The 14955-nt window shown below is 62.8% G+C and overlaps 10 non-coding genes across 10 annotated transcripts; 6 read left to right on the forward strand and 4 right to left on the reverse strand.

The window, feature by feature from the left end:
- Positions 1–3201: 3201 nt before the first annotated feature.
- On the reverse strand, positions 3202–3272 carry TRNAG-GCC (transfer RNA glycine (anticodon GCC)). Its single transcript has one exon. It is a non-coding gene; the product is annotated as a tRNA-Gly (tRNA).
- Positions 3273–4940: 1668 nt separating this feature from the next.
- Positions 4941–5023, reverse strand: TRNAL-CAG (transfer RNA leucine (anticodon CAG)). The gene has a single exon. It is a non-coding gene; the product is annotated as a tRNA-Leu (tRNA).
- A 605-nt stretch (positions 5024–5628) lies between these two features.
- On the forward strand, positions 5629–5700 carry TRNAD-GUC (transfer RNA aspartic acid (anticodon GUC)). The gene has a single exon. It is a non-coding gene; the product is annotated as a tRNA-Asp (tRNA).
- A 622-nt stretch (positions 5701–6322) lies between these two features.
- TRNAG-UCC (transfer RNA glycine (anticodon UCC)) lies at positions 6323–6394 on the forward strand. Its single transcript has one exon. It is a non-coding gene; the product is annotated as a tRNA-Gly (tRNA).
- Positions 6395–6681: 287 nt separating this feature from the next.
- Positions 6682–6753, forward strand: TRNAE-CUC (transfer RNA glutamic acid (anticodon CUC)). Its single transcript has one exon. It is a non-coding gene; the product is annotated as a tRNA-Glu (tRNA).
- Positions 6754–11365: 4612 nt separating this feature from the next.
- Positions 11366–11436, reverse strand: TRNAG-GCC (transfer RNA glycine (anticodon GCC)). The gene has a single exon. It is a non-coding gene; the product is annotated as a tRNA-Gly (tRNA).
- A 1671-nt stretch (positions 11437–13107) lies between these two features.
- TRNAL-CAG (transfer RNA leucine (anticodon CAG)) lies at positions 13108–13190 on the reverse strand. The gene has a single exon. It is a non-coding gene; the product is annotated as a tRNA-Leu (tRNA).
- A 605-nt stretch (positions 13191–13795) lies between these two features.
- TRNAD-GUC (transfer RNA aspartic acid (anticodon GUC)) lies at positions 13796–13867 on the forward strand. Its single transcript has one exon. It is a non-coding gene; the product is annotated as a tRNA-Asp (tRNA).
- A 622-nt stretch (positions 13868–14489) lies between these two features.
- TRNAG-UCC (transfer RNA glycine (anticodon UCC)) lies at positions 14490–14561 on the forward strand. The gene has a single exon. It is a non-coding gene; the product is annotated as a tRNA-Gly (tRNA).
- A 287-nt stretch (positions 14562–14848) lies between these two features.
- Positions 14849–14920, forward strand: TRNAE-CUC (transfer RNA glutamic acid (anticodon CUC)). The gene has a single exon. It is a non-coding gene; the product is annotated as a tRNA-Glu (tRNA).
- The last annotated feature ends 35 nt before the right edge of the window (positions 14921–14955 follow it).

Raw genomic sequence — 14955 nt, forward strand, 5'->3', positions numbered from 1 at the left:
TGGGGGGAGGTGGCAGGGTAGGGTTGGGGTGGGGTTTTGTTTGTTTGTCGGTTTGTTGCATTTTGTTTTCAGATATCTCCATGCCGTTTTTCATGGCGGCTGTACTTATTCGCCTTTCCGCCGACGGGGTCTAAGTCTTGCCTTTTGTCTACCTCGTCGCCAGGGTTGGTTATTTTCCCTCCGGCTTTAATGATAGCCATCCTAAGCGGGGTAAGATGACAGCTCCTCGTGGTTTTCATTTGCATTTCCCCGACGATGGGTGACGGTGAGCATTTTCTTCATACACCTATCGGGGGAACCCGCCCCCGATATTTCGGCGTAGGTTCCTTCTATTTTCCGTAAGTGCCGGCCGGCTGAGAAATAAAGAGGGAGAGTACAAAGAGAGGAATTTGACAGCTGGGCCGCCGGGGGTGACATCACATATCGGTAGGACCGTGATGCCCACCCGAGCCTCAAAACCAGCAAGTTTTTGTTAAGGATTTCAAAAGGGGAGGGGGTGTACGAACGGGGAGTAGGTACAAAGATCACATGCTTCGAAGGGCAAAAAGCAGAACAAAGATCGCATGCTTCTGAGGGAACAGGGCAAAGGGCAAAAGCAGATTTATTGATAAGGGTCTACGTTCAGCGGTGCACGTATTGTCTTGATAAACATCTCAAACAACAGAAAACGGGGTTCGAGAGCAGACAACCGGCCTGACCACAAACGCAGCAGGGCGCAGTTTTTCCCCGCCCTGATAAGCCTGATGGTACTGCAGGAGACCAGGGCGTGTCTCAGGCCTTATCTCGACCGCATAGGACAGCCGTTCCCACAGCGGCTGTTTATAGACCTCCCACCAGGAATGCATTCCCTTCCCAGAGTATTAATCTCAATATTCCTTGCTAGGAAAAGAATTTAGCGGTACCTTCCCTACTTGCACGTCCGCTTATGGGCTCTCTGCTAGAAGAAAACTACGGCGCTTTTTGCCCGACCCCGCAGTCAGTCAGACCTTATGGCTGTCTTCCCTTGTTCCCTAAAAATCGCTGTTATTCTATTCTTTCTCAAGGTGCACTGATTTCATATTGTTCAAACACACATGTTTTACAGTCAATTTGTACAGTGAACCCAATTATCACCGTGGTCCTGAGGTGACGTCCATCCTCAGCTTACGAAGATAACAGGATTCAGAGATTAAAGCAAAGACAGGCATAAGGAATTATAAAAGTATTATTTGGGAACCCATAAATGTCCATATAGAAATGAAATCTTCACAATTTATGTTCCTCTGCCCCAGCTCCAGCCGGCCCCTCCGTTCGGGGTCCCTGACTTCCCGCAACATACACGCGCATGTGTGTACACGTGCTCCCACTCACTGTTGACAGGTTTGAGATTCTCGCCTATTCTGGATGTGAAAACGAATCTCGAGAGGTCCCGTTATTTGGACCAACCTGGCCACGGGCATTGAAGCGTGGAGGACGCAGGAGCTGGTGGGGAAAACCCAACAGCCAAGCTGACCAAAGCCACATGTGCGGAGTTGGGGTTCATGATAGACCTGTAGCCGAGGTTTGCTTCCCATTGCCTGACCTACGCTCTCGATCTTCTCTCCAAGTGTCAAGGAACATGTGGAGACGGTACCTATCCCCAACGCCAAGATTCGCTGTGGAACTTTCTTCCCATCCCCTCCTTAGCACAGATGAGCCCAGTTCTCCAACCCTCTATTCAACCCGTATTGATCTTACTGTTTGGCTGATTCCCCGAGTCAATGGCAGAGGTCAGTCGACTTCTTGCCAATACTCTCTTTAGGGGCAAAGTAGAGGTCCAACCAACTGCACAAAGCTGTCCCGTGTCATTCGTGGGATCTTGGCACAGTCGGATCACCTGCAGAGAGAGACCAGACCCTATCGGGGATGGAGAGGTTTGCCATCCCCACGGGAGGCTGGCTTGCTTGCCAGGGCGATGTGGGTGGATGTCAGCGGGTGACAGTGATGGACGAAGGTGTCCGTTCCCGTGGCTGGCGTCCACCCCAGCCCGGGGCAAGGGGCTGACACCAAGGAAAGGAGAGAAGCATGTCGTGTGCTGGGAGCTGGAAGAAAGAGTCCAGGGTGTCCAGGGGGTGCAGAGGACTGGCTGGCAAGGTCTGGGAGTGAGGCTATCCAGTCAAACGGAAGTCGTGCAGAGGCCTGGGGCGTTAGGGCACCTCGCGGGCTGCCCATGCGGTCGGAGGGATCGCAGCTGGTGGCGGAGCTGGCATGTGTCTGAAGAGCCTGAAGGAGGCCAGGGCTGAGGGATATGAGTCGTGTGAGAGAGGGGCATTGACGGCGAGAGGGAGAGCTGGATGTGCGAGAGAGAGAGACAGAGAGATAGAGTCACAGAGAGAGAGAGAGAGAGAGAGAGAGAGCTGGAGACCCAGTGAGACAGAGAGAGAGAGGGAGTGAGAATGTGTGTGTGTGTCTGTGTGTGTGTGAGTGAAAAGGCGGTTGGGGTGAGAAAAAGACGGCGGAGGGAGGGCTGAGCCTGAAGGCTGGACGGAAGAGTACATTGTCAGCGGGTGGGTCTTGGAAGGAAGGAAGTCTGTGTGGTCAAGGGGGATCCCCGCCGGGGAGACTGGGATGCTGCTTGGGCTGGGCAGTCAGAATACGGAGTGGGGCTGGGGTGAGGTGACAAGCAGCCAGGGTGGGGCAGACATCGTGACAGAGCGACTGGAGGCCACGTCCCACGTCCCGAAGGGGTAGGGAATGCAACTGGACCCCAGACATAAATAAGCCGTCTTCAGGATGGAAGGGCAACCATGGCAACATTTTCTGGATGTGGGGAGCCATCGAGGGGGAGAGAGAGAGACAAAGAGGTAGAGGTGGTGAAGGGTGAAGAGAAGAGGTGGGGCGAGTGGGTGCAAGCCCGTGGTGCCTGGCGATATTCCTTGAAGTGAAATGCGTCGGGCAGAGGTGGTGGCAGGGTAGTGAAGAGAAACAGGACCAGGAGGTTGCCAAGGGCTGGTGTCTGGCGTGCTTTCGTGTTTGGAGGGGTTGTTTTTACCAAGGAAGGGGGGAGGGGTCAGCCTCACCCGCAAGTCAGTGGAGAGAGGCACGGAAGAAAGGGCAGAGGGGCATCGCGCGTGGGAGCGCAGCCGTTGCAGGACACGCTGGCGCGCCCGGAGTGTAAGGAGGCGGCAGAGGCGAGCGCAGCTCCATTTGGAGCAGCAGCAGCACCAAAATGGGAGGGCGTGCTGCATGGGCCGGGAATCGAACCCGGGCCTCCCGCGTGGCAGGCGAGAATTCTACCACTGAACCACCCATGCACCGATGGTAAACGCCAACGGAAGCTGGCACGGCGGAACTCGCCACCAGCCGCCGTTCACTGGTCACCGCCTGCCATTGGTCTCCTTCCCATTGGGCCGTCCACGAGAGGCTGGCCCGACGGGGCGAGCAGAAGGGGAGGCTCCCGTCACGTCGAGGGACCTGGGGCGCGGCGCGGAGGGAGAGCGGAGGGAGAGAGGCCGACTCCTCCCGTCTTGCGCTTTCTCTGCCGCCCAGAGCCCAGAGACTGCCCGCCGGGGTCGCCAGGGGAAGGACCAGCCGTGGCCCGCGCCCGAATGCCCGTGTGGGCAGCTGAGCTGTGGCGGGCCTTGCTGAGCGCGGATCCCCGGCCCAGACCCAGAGTTTTTCTTTTGTGTTTGTTTTGTTTTCTTTGTTGTTGTTGTTGTTGTTGTTGTTGTTGTTGTTGTTCCGGCCGGGCTGGCCTTCTCGCTTGTGTCAGCTGCGGGTGGGTGTGGGGGTGGGTGTGTCAGCGTGTCAGCGAGCGGGGGCGGCGATGGGGGACGGGTCTCGCAGCCGCCGCGTGCGGCTCAGAAACGCAGACCAAGTCCGTGGGCGCCTCGCTTCTGCGCTCTGACCCAGGCCACCGGCTCGCACTCGGGGTCCGGCCCCGATGGGCTGGTAGGGAGGCTGGAGCGCCAGAAAGGAGCGGAGGAGCGCTTTGGCAGAGCCGCAGCTGGCTGACCCGGGAGAAGGCGCGCTGGGTGTGGCTGGGACGGCCCAGGCCGCGGCTTCCCGCGTGGGGATGCGGTGTGGTGTGGCGCAGAGCTGTCCCGGCGGGGCCTGGCGTTTGTGGGCGCGTGACGGGGATCTAGGGCTTCCGCTGGTGATTCCTCGTTGGCTATCTTTCCGGGTACGGACTCGCCTGCCAGGCTGTGTGCAGGGATCCCGCTGCCTCTGGCCGGCAGGCGTCCCGGCTGCAGGTGGGCCGGCAGGCAGGTGTTAGCGGGAAGGGAGCACAAGTAGCGAGGTGAGATCGGCGACCTGCCTAGGGCGTCGGGAGAGTGGAATGCGCAGGCGGGGTCCGAGGGGTACCGGAGGAAAGGGCAGGATGTTGGATGGCGTGCCTGTGGTGGGAGAAGTGTGCGCGGCTCCAAGAGCGGGTCGCTCGCTCGCTGCTGTTCGGCGGTCAGAGGTTGGAGGGTGAAACCGAGCGGGCTGTGCACGCCGGAGGCCTCTGGGCAGCGCAGCGGCGATTCAAGGCGTTGGGCGCTGGGCGCTGGGCGGAGGCCGGTGGGAGGAAGGCGGGAAAAGGAGGAATAGGGGCAGAGTCTGGGCTGCGTCTGTTTGGGCGAGTGAGGAGAAGGCGGGCGGAGGAGATAGGTAGGGAAGAGCGTGGAAGGTGGTCGCGGTCGCTCGCTGTGTGTGTGGGGCCAGGGAAGAGGGCGTGTGAGGTGGTGGGGAGTGCGTCTGTCCGAAGGGCAATCGGTAAAGGGTCGCGGGCGCTGGCGCATGGTCCTGGGCTGTTTCTGCGACGGCCGGCGGGTGGGCAGGAAGAAGGGACGTGCCTGAGAAGCGGCGGCGTTTTGGAGGCTTGCTTCCAGGGGGCTGGAGTTTGGAGAGTGGGCAAGGGCTCAAGGCAGGAACCGACCAAAGGTGCTCCAGGGTTGCGATGGGCGTTGCCCTCCGGCGGGCGGGCCAAAAGGTCGGGTTGTCAGGAGTGGGATTCGAACCCACGCCTCCAGGGGAGACTGCGACCTGAACGCAGCGCCTTAGACCGCTCGGCCATCCTGACGGCGCGCCGGGGCGCGTCGCCGCTCGCCTGGCTGGGACCCGGCGCGAACGCCGGCGCCCTTGGCCGGCGCCTGTCTGGGTTCGGTGCGCAACCGACGGACCGCGGGGCCGGAGCGGGCGCCGAGTGAACGGAGCCGGCCGGCGTTGGCGTGGACGCCTCCGCGTCCCCACCCCGGACCCAAACGGTCCGCGTCGGGCCGGGCGCCGCCGCCCGCCCCCGCGCCCGCGCCTCCGCTGGCGGAACCCCGCAGGGCGCGCGCCCACCACGTCCTAGGAGCGGCAGCCTGGCTGTTTCGCCCGCAGCCTCTTCCTGCCGGCGCGATCCCCGCGCTGGAGACGGCAGGCAGGGCGCAAGGGGAGGTTCCACGCCGCTCCGGTAGCTGTCGGGGTCCGGCTCCGGGTCCCAGTGGGACCGCAGGGTGCTTTCTTGGGTGTCGGGGTAGGCCGCGCCAACGGTGGCGGGTGGCGGGTGGCGGGTGGCGGGTGGCGGGTGGCGGGTGGAGGGCGAGCAGGCGCGGGGCCCCTGCGGTCGGGGGAGGGGATCAAGGCAGGGCTAGGCGTCCGCGGTCGGAGTGGGGTCTGGCGTCCCGGCGACCGTGGCCGTCGTCCTCGTTAGTATAGTGGTGAGTATCCCCGCCTGTCACGCGGGAGACCGGGGTTCGATTCCCCGACGGGGAGGCAGCAGTCCTTTTAGGGCCGCCGCCTCGGACCCAGCCTGTGGGCCCTCCTTCTCCTTCCTCCGCCCTCCAGCTAGTCGCAGGGCGCCATCCCGGGCCTGACCTGCCTGGCCCCTTGGCCCCCTGGGCCCTCTGGGCCCCCTTGGCCTCAGGGGCCCCCTTGGCCTCCTCCCTTTTCTTCTCGCCCGCCGCTTGATCGCCACAGCCGGGCGGCCTCCTCTGGCCCCCAGGGCGCCCAGCGAGCTGCCGGCCCAAAGTGGTTGTGGGAAGAGGCTTTCTGCCACTTGGCACAGGGCCCGGCGGCGGTCGGTGGGAGGCGGAGGAGTTGAGGACCCTGTGGACGCCGGCCGTGTGCCCCCCGGACACCTGGTGGAGAAGGACTCCGGCGGCCCGGGTCTGCCAGGGAGCGAGAGCGCCCCCAGACGCAGAACGCGGGCGGAACGGGGCAGCCGCGCTCGCCTTGCACCGGTGGGGCGCGGGCCGGCCTTTGGCGGGGCCGTGGCAGCGCGGAGCTGCGGGCGGGCAGGCGGACGGACGGGGCGTCGGGGCGCTGCTGCGCCGGGCGTGGGCGGCGCGCTCGTGGGAGCCCCGGGCCGGCGTGGCGGGGCTGCCCGCGCCGTGCGGCGTTGGTGGTATAGTGGTGAGCATAGCTGCCTTCCAAGCAGTTGACCCGGGTTCGATTCCCGGCCAACGCAGCGGGCCGACCTTTTGCGGAGGTCCCGGGCGCGGGGCTCGTGTCGGAGCTTGGCCAGGGGCTGCGTGCGTGTGCGCCCGGGAAGGAGGGGCGCGGTGTTTGGAGGGTGTGCTGCCAACAGGGCCAGAGCTGCTGGTTGGGGCGGGCGGGTTGCCGCCCGCGTCTCCGGGGCTGGTTGCGGGTGTTTGTTTTAAAGGGAAGCAGGGGACAGGCGCCAAGGTAGCTCCCAATGCTGGGGCCACAGGCGCTGGGGCCAGGAGGCGCAAGCCGGGCCCTGAAGGCCGTCTCTCCCTGGTGGTCTAGTGGTTAGGATTCGGCGCTCTCACCGCCGCGGCCCGGGTTCGATTCCCGGTCAGGGAAGCCTTCCTTCTTTGGCTCTGCCTGCCAACTGCCAGGCCCCTTCACACCTCCCCTTTTGACCAACAGGCTCCCTCGCTTCTCAGGCGCCCCAGCCACAACCTCCGGCGGCCTCCACGTGCGCCCCCACCTCCCCGCCTACCCCCACCCCTCCGTCCTTTTGGCCTCGCTGGCGCCACCTTCGCAACATCCGCGTCACAGTTCTTCCTTGTCAGGTGCTCGCCTCCCTCCCACTCTTTCTCAGTGGCAAGGCCCACCGGCCGGGTCAGGCTTTCTCCTCCCATGGCCGCCAGGTGACCGCGGCCACTACCGCCGCCGCCGCCGCCGCCGCCGCCGCCGCCGCCGCCGCCCACCTCGCACCCTCGTCTGGCCACGGAATGGGCCAGGACTCTCGAGCAGAGCGGCTTCCGCCAAGCCAAGCCGGGTGGCTGACGGGCCACTTCTCTCTCGGCTGCGGGGGATCTGCGCCCAGCGTTTGGGCCACGTGCCAGAGCCACTCATGCCAGCAAGCGCACTGGCTTTTCCAAGGCGTGCCAGACCCTTGGAGCGCGGGATCCGTGATTGGGCTCCACGGGTGTCAGCGGCTTTGGTAGAAATGGCAGCGGAACTTGAGGAGCCGAGACCACGGGCCATGGCGCTGGGGAGCCAGAGCTGTGACAATCGCCCTTGTAGCATGATTATGTTTTTCTTCATGCGGACATGATATTGATGGGACTCCTGTGACATGCGGTAACACGTGTAGATTGCGTGGCGATCGATGATCAACTGAGGGGATGAAGGGCATCCATCCCGTGGGTATCTGTCATCTCTACCTGTTGGGAACACCTCAGGTGCTGTCTTCCAGCTCTGAAACACACGCTAATACATCGTTGTGACCCCTAGTCGCCCCACTCTGCCATGGAACATTATTAGAACGTATTGCCTCCATCGAAACGCATGCTCGTACCCATTTCGCCAACCTCTCTTCACCCCAGTCACCCACCCACCCTCTCCAGCCTCTGGTGTCTATCGTTCTGCTCTCTACCTCCACAAGGTGAACTTTCTGATTGTTCAATTCCCACGATTGGAATCAGAACCTGCCCTCCGTGTCTTTCTGTGCCCGGCTCATTTGAGGTTACATCGTGACCTTTAGTTCCACCTCTGTTGCTGCAGACGAGAGGATTTCCTTCCTTTTTATGGCCAAATCGTATTCCATGGTGTCCACATGCCACGTTTTCGTTAATCCATTTCCCGGCCGATGGACGCTTAGGTTGATTCGACGTTTCTGCAATTGTGAACAGTGCTGCAGTAAACATGGGGGTGCAGGTATCCCTCGGAAATTCAGATTTCCTGGTGCTTTGGTTAAACACCCATCCGCGGGATTGCCGGGCCCAAAGGTAGCTCTACCTTGAATTATCTGTGTGCGAGGGGTTGGGGGGAGGTGGCAGGGTAGGGTTGGGGTGGGGTTTTGTTTGTTTGTCGGTTTGTTGCATTTTGTTTTCAGATATCTCCATGCCGTTTTTCATGGCGGCTGTACTTATTCGCCTTTCCGCCGACGGGGTCTAAGTCTTGCCTTTTGTCTACCTCGTCGCCAGGGTTGGTTATTTTCCCTCCGGCTTTAATGATAGCCATCCTAAGCGGGGTAAGATGACAGCTCCTCGTGGTTTTCATTTGCATTTCCCCGACGATGGGTGACGGTGAGCATTTTCTTCATACACCTATCGGGGGAACCCGCCCCCGATATTTCGGCGTAGGTTCCTTCTATTTTCCGTAAGTGCCGGCCGGCTGAGAAATAAAGAGGGAGAGTACAAAGAGAGGAATTTGACAGCTGGGCCGCCGGGGGTGACATCACATATCGGTAGGACCGTGATGCCCACCCGAGCCTCAAAACCAGCAAGTTTCTGTTAAGGATTTCAAAAGGGGAGGGGGTGTACGAACGGGGAGTAGGTACAAAGATCACATGCTTCGAAGGGCAAAAAGCAGAACAAAGATCGCATGCTTCTGAGGGAACAGGGCAAAGGGCAAAAGCAGATTTATTGATAAGGGTCTACGTTCAGCGGTGCACGTATTGTCTTGATAAACATCTCAAACAACAGAAAACGGGGTTCGAGAGCAGACAACCGGCCTGACCACAAACGCAGCAGGGCGCAGTTTTTCCCCGCCCTGATAAGCCTGATGGTACTGCAGGAGACCAGGGCGTGTCTCAGGCCTTATCTCGACCGCATAGGACAGCCGTTCCCACAGCGGCTGTTTATAGACCTCCCACCAGGAATGCATTCCCTTCCCAGAGTATTAATCTCAATATTCCTTGCTAGGAAAAGAATTTAGCGGTACCTTCCCTACTTGCACGTCCGCTTATGGGCTCTCTGCTAGAAGAAAACTACGGCGCTTTTTGCCCGACCCCGCAGTCAGTCAGACCTTATGGCTGTCTTCCCTTGTTCCCTAAAAATCGCTGTTATTCTATTCTTTCTCAAGGTGCACTGATTTCATATTGTTCAAACACACATGTTTTACAGTCAATTTGTACAGTGAACCCAATTATCACCGTGGTCCTGAGGTGACGTCCATCCTCAGCTTACGAAGATAACAGGATTCAGAGATTAAAGCAAAGACAGGCATAAGGAATTATAAAAGTATTATTTGGGAACCCATAAATGTCCATATAGAAATGAAATCTTCACAATTTATGTTCCTCTGCCCCAGCTCCAGCCGGCCCCTCCGTTCGGGGTCCCTGACTTCCCGCAACATACACGCGCATGTGTGTACACGTGCTCCCACTCACTGTTGACAGGTTTGAGATTCTCGCCTATTCTGGATGTGAAAACGAATCTCGAGAGGTCCCGTTATTTGGACCAACCTGGCCACGGGCATTGAAGCGTGGAGGACGCAGGAGCTGGTGGGGAAAACCCAACAGCCAAGCTGACCAAAGCCACATGTGCGGAGTTGGGGTTCATGATAGACCTGTAGCCGAGGTTTGCTTCCCATTGCCTGACCTACGCTCTCGATCTTCTCTCCAAGTGTCAAGGAACATGTGGAGACGGTACCTATCCCCAACGCCAAGATTCGCTGTGGAACTTTCTTCCCATCCCCTCCTTAGCACAGATGAGCCCAGTTCTCCAACCCTCTATTCAACCCGTATTGATCTTACTGTTTGGCTGATTCCCCGAGTCAATGGCAGAGGTCAGTCGACTTCTTGCCAATACTCTCTTTAGGGGCAAAGTAGAGGTCCAACCAACTGCACAAAGCTGTCCCGTGTCATTCGTGGGATCTTGGCACAGTCGGATCACCTGCAGAGAGAGACCAGACCCTATCGGGGATGGAGAGGTTTGCCATCCCCACGGGAGGCTGGCTTGCTTGCCAGGGCGATGTGGGTGGATGTCAGCGGGTGACAGTGATGGACGAAGGTGTCCGTTCCCGTGGCTGGCGTCCACCCCAGCCCGGGGCAAGGGGCTGACACCAAGGAAAGGAGAGAAGCATGTCGTGTGCTGGGAGCTGGAAGAAAGAGTCCAGGGTGTCCAGGGGGTGCAGAGGACTGGCTGGCAAGGTCTGGGAGTGAGGCTATCCAGTCAAACGGAAGTCGTGCAGAGGCCTGGGGCGTTAGGGCACCTCGCGGGCTGCCCATGCGGTCGGAGGGATCGCAGCTGGTGGCGGAGCTGGCATGTGTCTGAAGAGCCTGAAGGAGGCCAGGGCTGAGGGATATGAGTCGTGTGAGAGAGGGGCATTGACGGCGAGAGGGAGAGCTGGATGTGCGAGAGAGAGAGACAGAGAGATAGAGTCACAGAGAGAGAGAGAGAGAGAGAGAGAGAGAGCTGGAGACCCAGTGAGACAGAGAGAGAGAGGGAGTGAGAATGTGTGTGTGTGTCTGTGTGTGTGTGAGTGAAAAGGCGGTTGGGGTGAGAAAAAGACGGCGGAGGGAGGGCTGAGCCTGAAGGCTGGACGGAAGAGTACATTGTCAGCGGGTGGGTCTTGGAAGGAAGGAAGTCTGTGTGGTCAAGGGGGATCCCCGCCGGGGAGACTGGGATGCTGCTTGGGCTGGGCAGTCAGAATACGGAGTGGGGCTGGGGTGAGGTGACAAGCAGCCCAGGGTGGGGCAGACATCGTGACAGAGCGACTGGAGGCCACGTCCCACGTCCCGAAGGGGTAGGGAATGCAACTGGACCCCAGACATAAATAAGCCGTCTTCAGGATGGAAGGGCAACCATGGCAACATTTTCTGGATGTGGGGAGCCATCGAGGGGGAGAGAGAGAGACAAAGAGGTAGAGGTGGTGAAGGGTGAAGAGAAGAGGTGGGGCGAGTGGGTGCAAGCCCGTGGTGCCTGGCGATATTCCTTGAAGTGAAATGCGTCGGGCAGAGGTGGTGGCAGGGTAGTGAAGAGAAACAGGACCAGGAGGTTGCCAAGGGCTGGTGTCTGGCGTGCTTTCGTGTTTGGAGGGGTTGTTTTTACCAAGGAAGGGGGGAGGGGTCAGCCTCACCCGCAAGTCAGTGGAGAGAGGCACGGAAGAAAGGGCAGAGGGGCATCGCGCGTGGGAGCGCAGCCGTTGCAGGACACGCTGGCGCGCCCGGAGTGTAAGGAGGCGGCAGAGGCGAGCGCAGCTCCATTTGGAGCAGCAGCAGCACCAAAATGGGAGGGCGTGCTGCATGGGCCGGGAATCGAACCCGGGCCTCCCGCGTGGCAGGCGAGAATTCTACCACTGAACCACCCATGCACCGATGGTAAACGCCAACGGAAGCTGGCACGGCGGAACTCGCCACCAGCCGCCGTTCACTGGTCACCGCCTGCCATTGGTCTCCTTCCCATTGGGCCGTCCACGAGAGGCTGGCCCGACGGGGCGAGCAGAAGGGGAGGCTCCCGTCACGTCGAGGGACCTGGGGCGCGGCGCGGAGGGAGAGCGGAGGGAGAGAGGCCGACTCCTCCCGTCTTGCGCTTTCTCTGCCGCCCAGAGCCCAGAGACTGCCCGCCGGGGTCGCCAGGGGAAGGACCAGCCGTGGCCCGCGCCCGAATGCCCGTGTGGGCAGCTGAGCTGTGGCGGGCCTTGCTGAGCGCGGATCCCCGGCCCAGACCCAGAGTTTTTCTTTTGTGTTTGTTTTGTTTTCTTTGTTGTTGTTGTTGTTGTTGTTGTTGTTGTTGTTGTTGTTCCGGCCGGGCTGGCCTTCTCGCTTGTGTCAGCTGCGGGTGGGTGTGGGGGTGGGTGTGTCAGCGTGTCAGCGAGCGGGGGCGGCGATGGGGGACGGGTCTCGCAGCCGCCGCGTGCGGCTCAGAAACGCAGACCAAGTCCGTGGGCGCCTCGCTTCTGCGCTCTGACCCAGGCCACCGGCTCGCACTCGGGGTCCGGCCCCGATGGGCTGGTAGGGAGGCTGGAGCGCCAGAAAGGAGCGGAGGAGCGCTTTGGCAGAGCCGCAGCTGGCTGACCCGGGAGAAGGCGCGCTGGGTGTGGCTGGGACGGCCCAGGCCGCGGCTTCCCGCGTGGGGATGCGGTGTGGTGTGGCGCAGAGCTGTCCCGGCGGGGCCTGGCGTTTGTGGGCGCGTGACGGGGATCTAGGGCTTCCGCTGGTGATTCCTCGTTGGCTATCTTTCCGGGTACGGACTCGCCTGCCAGGCTGTGTGCAGGGATCCCGCTGCCTCTGGCCGGCAGGCGTCCCGGCTGCAGGTGGGCCGGCAGGCAGGTGTTAGCGGGAAGGGAGCACAAGTAGCGAGGTGAGATCGGCGACCTGCCTAGGGCGTCGGGAGAGTGGAATGCGCAGGCGGGGTCCGAGGGGTACCGGAGGAAAGGGCAGGATGTTGGATGGCGTGCCTGTGGTGGGAGAAGTGTGCGCGGCTCCAAGAGCGGGTCGCTCGCTCGCTGCTGTTCGGCGGTCAGAGGTTGGAGGGTGAAACCGAGCGGGCTGTGCACGCCGGAGGCCTCTGGGCAGCGCAGCGGCGATTCAAGGCGTTGGGCGCTGGGCGCTGGGCGGAGGCCGGTGGGAGGAAGGCGGGAAAAGGAGGAATAGGGGCAGAGTCTGGGCTGCGTCTGTTTGGGCGAGTGAGGAGAAGGCGGGCGGAGGAGATAGGTAGGGAAGAGCGTGGAAGGTGGTCGCGGTCGCTCGCTGTGTGTGTGGGGCCAGGGAAGAGGGCGTGTGAGGTGGTGGGGAGTGCGTCTGTCCGAAGGGCAATCGGTAAAGGGTCGCGGGCGCTGGCGCATGGTCCTGGGCTGTTTCTGCGACGGCCGGCGGGTGGGCAGGAAGAAGGGACGTGCCTGAGAAGCGGCGGCGTTTTGGAGGCTTGCTTCCAGGGGGCTGGAGTTTGGAGAGTGGGCAAGGGCTCAAGGCAGGAACCGACCAAAGGTGCTCCAGGGTTGCGATGGGCGTTGCCCTCCGGCGGGCGGGCCAAAAGGTCGGGTTGTCAGGAGTGGGATTCGAACCCACGCCTCCAGGGGAGACTGCGACCTGAACGCAGCGCCTTAGACCGCTCGGCCATCCTGACGGCGCGCCGGGGCGCGTCGCCGCTCGCCTGGCTGGGACCCGGCGCGAACGCCGGCGCCCTTGGCCGGCGCCTGTCTGGGTTCGGTGCGCAACCGACGGACCGCGGGGCCGGAGCGGGCGCCGAGTGAACGGAGCCGGCCGGCGTTGGCGTGGACGCCTCCGCGTCCCCACCCCGGACCCAAACGGTCCGCGTCGGGCCGGGCGCCGCCGCCCGCCCCCGCGCCCGCGCCTCCGCTGGCGGAACCCCGCAGGGCGCGCGCCCACCACGTCCTAGGAGCGGCAGCCTGGCTGTTTCGCCCGCAGCCTCTTCCTGCCGGCGCGATCCCCGCGCTGGAGACGGCAGGCAGGGCGCAAGGGGAGGTTCCACGCCGCTCCGGTAGCTGTCGGGGTCCGGCTCCGGGTCCCAGTGGGACCGCAGGGTGCTTTCTTGGGTGTCGGGGTAGGCCGCGCCAACGGTGGCGGGTGGCGGGTGGCGGGTGGCGGGTGGCGGGTGGCGGGTGGAGGGCGAGCAGGCGCGGGGCCCCTGCGGTCGGGGGAGGGGATCAAGGCAGGGCTAGGCGTCCGCGGTCGGAGTGGGGTCTGGCGTCCCGGCGACCGTGGCCGTCGTCCTCGTTAGTATAGTGGTGAGTATCCCCGCCTGTCACGCGGGAGACCGGGGTTCGATTCCCCGACGGGGAGGCAGCAGTCCTTTTAGGGCCGCCGCCTCGGACCCAGCCTGTGGGCCCTCCTTCTCCTTCCTCCGCCCTCCAGCTAGTCGCAGGGCGCCATCCCGGGCCTGACCTGCCTGGCCCCTTGGCCCCCTGGGCCCTCTGGGCCCCCTTGGCCTCAGGGGCCCCCTTGGCCTCCTCCCTTTTCTTCTCGCCCGCCGCTTGATCGCCACAGCCGGGCGGCCTCCTCTGGCCCCCAGGGCGCCCAGCGAGCTGCCGGCCCAAAGTGGTTGTGGGAAGAGGCTTTCTGCCACTTGGCACAGGGCCCGGCGGCGGTCGGTGGGAGGCGGAGGAGTTGAGGACCCTGTGGACGCCGGCCGTGTGCCCCCCGGACACCTGGTGGAGAAGGACTCCGGCGGCCCGGGTCTGCCAGGGAGCGAGAGCGCCCCCAGACGCAGAACGCGGGCGGAACGGGGCAGCCGCGCTCGCCTTGCACCGGTGGGGCGCGGGCCGGCCTTTGGCGGGGCCGTGGCAGCGCGGAGCTGCGGGCGGGCAGGCGGACGGACGGGGCGTCGGGGCGCTGCTGCGCCGGGCGTGGGCGGCGCGCTCGTGGGAGCCCCGGGCCGGCGTGGCGGGGCTGCCCGCGCCGTGCGGCGTTGGTGGTATAGTGGTGAGCATAGCTGCCTTCCAAGCAGTTGACCCGGGTTCGATTCCCGGCCAACGCAGCGGGCCGACCTTTTGCGGAGGTCCCGGGCGCGGGGCTCGTGTCGGAGCTTGGCCAGGGGCTGCGTGCGTGTGCGCCCGGGAAGGAGGGGCGCGGTGTTTGGAGGGTGTGCTGCCAACAGGGCCAGAGCTGCTGGTTGGGGCGGGCGGGTTGCCGCCCGCGTCTCCGGGGCTGGTTGCGGGTGTTTGTTTTAAAGGGAAGCAGGGGACAGGCGCCAAGGTAGCGCCCAATGCTGGGGCCACAGGCGCTGGGGCCAGGAGGCGCAAGCCGGGCCCTGAAGGCCGTCTCTCCCTGGTGGTCTAGTGGTTAGGATTCGGCGCTCTCACCGCCGCGGCCCGGGTTCGATTCCCGGTCAGGGAAGCCTTCCTTCTTTGGCTCTGCCTGCCAACTGCCAG

The sequence above is a fragment of the Macaca nemestrina genome, chromosome 1, assembly GCF_043159975.1.
Source record: "Macaca nemestrina isolate mMacNem1 chromosome 1, mMacNem.hap1, whole genome shotgun sequence".
NCBI lineage: Eukaryota > Metazoa > Chordata > Mammalia > Primates > Cercopithecidae > Macaca > Macaca nemestrina.